General features: G+C 38.7%; 1 long non-coding RNA gene across 1 annotated transcript; it reads left to right on the top strand.

Annotated features, from left to right (window-relative positions):
- The first annotated feature begins 154 nt into the window (after positions 1–154).
- Positions 155–2325, top strand: LOC135098761 (uncharacterized). The gene is made up of 2 exons (XR_010267336.1): positions 155–295; positions 719–2325. It is a non-coding gene; the product is annotated as an uncharacterized LOC135098761 (long non-coding RNA).
- The last annotated feature ends 1517 nt before the right edge of the window (positions 2326–3842 follow it).

The following is a 3842-nucleotide window of genomic DNA, read 5'->3' as shown; positions in this document are numbered from 1 at the left end:
ATGGTGTACTTGTAACACATGGTGTTTGATGGTGGTCACTATACAAATTATTTCTGTATATTGCTCGTTTCATATTTGTTTGTTTCATAGTATTTGCTCGTTTCATATGATAACTACCTGGGAATAATGAGTGGTAATGAGTGTTTCATTCGTGTATGAATCCCTCGAGCGGTAAACCGAGGGAAGGTAGCTCAGGGAGGGAGGTCAAGCCGGCAGTCTATCTGTGGTATAGCAGCCGCACACACCTTGTTGGATTGAAACCTGTGGATTTATTCCCTGTGAGCGCCAGAGATTGGTGAGTGTTCCTCTATTACATTTGTGATAGGATTAGGAATATATTAGGAATGTGTAGTAATTTGTTGCTTGTTATTCTCTCCTGTTGTATTTACTTTTACCTTACACCTAGAACTGTTACATATATGTTGTGTTTTTGTGATATTTCAACGTAAATTGTCGCAGTTAGGTAATCGAACATTCATGTGAGATTTGTGACCCAGAAGGGTCTTTACACCGTAAGGATAGTCACCATAGCTTGTTAGCTAGTAGTTTATTTATCATCTAGTAGTTTATTTATCATGTATTTGTTATTTTTTTTCTTTTTGACACGTGTTCATAGTGATTTCATTAATGTGTTGCTCCAATGCCTTCATGTGGACTTTGTGATGTTACTTATGTTAATTTTGTATTGCATAGAGATTAATTAAGGGTCCTTTTCCAGTTGGACCGTTCACCCTCGCGTTCACCCTCACGTTCACCCTGTCGTTCACCCTCACGTTCACCATATGGGACAAGTAAACACGCACAAGAATGAACGAGTGTCAATAACGAGGCGTAATAATATACCAAGAAGAAATACCCTTGTGTGACGCCCCTGAGTGGGTGTTACAGTACTCATAACCTTACCTGCAGCTTAGACAGGCGGGAACAAAACCAAGTATTCCTATATTACATTGTGTTTTGTCATAAGCAACAAGACAGAACAGTGGCGGAGGGACAGTAAACTTGTATTCAGTTAAATGTGCAGTCATGGTGAATAGTTGAGTAACATACCGCTCCGTGCTTACTGTTTTTAGTGTTATTCATCTATCTTAAGTCCTTTAATGTGCTGACTAATTAGGATAAAGAGACTCGTGAGGAGGGAAGTTGTTGTGTGAACAGGACGTAAATGCTGCGTTGTCTGTGATGTATAAAAATAAGAGTGGGAAAGGGAAGATTTTACGTTTGTTTCGTTTTAGCATGAGCGGAAGGTTCCAGCCAGTGTCATTAGTGCAATAAAAATTTTAACATGGGGAAAAGTGCTAGAGAAGCTTAACGTAGAAATATTCTGACATCAAAGAAAAAGTTGAACAGAAAGATAATCTTTCTTTGTCTGAGCATGAGTGTTTGTAATCAGAATAAAAATGGTTCTGAAAAAAAAAATGTATGTAATGTTTCTGGATGAATTTTGAGACCAAACTAAACCGCAAGGGAGAAGAAAATATTTGAGTCAGATTTGAAGAGTAAAATCAGTCTTGGCTGGGAAAGTTAGTGGGAAAGAATGTAGTTAGGTATTATTATGAACGATCCGCCGCTGGAAGGTTAAGAAGGTAAAGGAGGCGCATTATTTTAAGGATAAGAACAAAAACACACGAGGAGAGATAGATAAGCATTAGAGCTTATGAGCCTGCGAGTGGGAAGAAGTGGAGAGAGAGAAAATCCTTGGATTCCAGACATTTATTAGAAAAATTTAGCGAAATGAAGTGACTGCAATAAATCTAACATGAGAAGAGAACAGTGGATACAGATGAGAGAAAAGAAGTGGAGAAAGAGAGGAGAGAAATTCTTTGCAGATTTCAGAGACTTAACAATATGTAGAATTTTTAAACGGTGAAGAGGGTGAACTGGATAACTGATGCCGAAATAAGAGACACTATAAAGAATGAGGGAGTTGGATAAGTGAAAAGAAGTAAACAAGAAATACATTCTTAGAGGTTTCACATACTTATCAGATAATGTTAATGGAGTGAAGTGACTTATCTAGGAATTTCAGGTGAAAAAAATAACAAAACACCCCTACTTTAATATAATAGGTTGCGGAGGCAGAAAAAAGAAAAGGCCAGTAACATCTTAACCTAAAAGAAGACAAGATGAAAGACGGACAGCCGGTATTTCAGCTAGATCAGATTGCATGAGCTTGGGTGTTCTGGGTCATTGCCCTCAATTACAGATATTCTCCTTCCTCCGCCGCCGCCTCCTACTCGCTGCTGCTCATGATGGAGTGTGCCTCTCCCGTGTGTGTGGGAGGCTTTCACACACACGGGATTACCAAATAGAGTCGGGTCAAAATTCATCATCTCATTGTCTCCTACTACCGCGTACGCTTAATTAATCACAGGACCAACAAGTGTTTTTACCCTGCCCACGAACAATACCAGTTTTATTTTGTACCTTTGCGCTCGCCCCGCCTCTCTCTCTCTCTCTCTCTCTCTCTCTCTGCAGAACACAGCAGCGAGTGATGTATTTTTAATTCTTATATATATTAAAATTCCAGAATATGATTAGTATGTTGAGGAAAACATGACCGAATTTTACATCCGCTCCGCGACTCCTGACACACACACACACACACACACACACACACACACACACACACACACACACACACACACACACACAGAGAGAGAGAGTTATTACTACTATTATTCCTATTAGCGAAAATAATAACATTGTGCATAATATCATAGGGCTTAATTGCTTCTGTTTCCAAGGACACGCACCGCCCTTCCTGTGGATATTAATTTTGGCAGGCGGCAGCGAGGGAGTGGAGGGAAAAAAGGGAAAAAAAAGGTAAAAAGTGATTTGTTTGAAGGTAACTTTATTTCCCATTTAAAATATTACAAGGGCAATTTCGGTTTTAAGGGAAGAAAATAAATAAAAAATGAAATGCAGAAATAAAAATAAAATGAGAGAATTAAAAAGAAGTCACTCAATCAACTATTCCATAAAAGATAGAAATTGTTATCAAAAGAAAAAGAACAAAAAATAACACCAATAAGGTGAAAAGAATATAAAAATATTAATTATTTCTACGTTCCTTCGTCGCTTTCATATAACTCTAAGGTAACTTTGGTCTCAAAAGAAATATGAAAAATTATAGATAAATATGAAATAGATGTAGCAAAAAAGTCCTTGTGCCGGTATTTAGACAAGTGAGACAAGCACCACTCTCTGCCTGCTTCTGTATTACCTCCTGCTTATCACCTGAACTGTTTCGAGAGGAAATGTTTCATGACACTAGTCCTCAAATTTTGGACAGCCCTCTTGACTGCACTTTTTGTGGACTAGAACCTTCAGTGGGTCTTTTTTATTTATTTATTTTTCCTATACCCTCTTATCAATAAAAAGTAAATAAGAACATAAAAATACAATATGAAAAAACAAAATCTTAGAGAGGAACAAGAGAGGTGAAAAAAGAGACCAAAGCAACATTATATATATATTTTATTGCAAAAAGCCTCAAAAGTGTGCCAGCGTTACAAATATGCTTAGTAGTACTCGTATATCTGTAAGCCTACCAGTACTTAATTTCACTTTCATATCACATCCCATGAATAGTAAGAGGCCTTTTTGTCCCCTGGTGGAGAGCAGAGAACGAGGATGTGAGTACCTGGCTAGCCTTTCACCTCGTGTATTCGAGAAGGATGAGGAGCGAAGCAATGGGGCAGAGAGTCAGCGAGCCAGCGAGTCAGCAGTGGACGTGAGTGACGCTCGAGCGACTGAATCTGGTTGAGGGTGGCCGTGGTTAGTTACTGAACATGTGTGTGTATGGGTCAGCGGTGTCTTTTGTGCTAAGAGGAGGAGGT

Source organism: Scylla paramamosain, unplaced genomic scaffold, assembly GCF_035594125.1.
Source record: "Scylla paramamosain isolate STU-SP2022 unplaced genomic scaffold, ASM3559412v1 Contig79, whole genome shotgun sequence".
NCBI lineage: Eukaryota > Metazoa > Arthropoda > Malacostraca > Decapoda > Portunidae > Scylla > Scylla paramamosain.
Note: the sequence above shows the minus strand (reverse complement) of the source record. Positions and strands in the feature narration are given on the sequence as shown.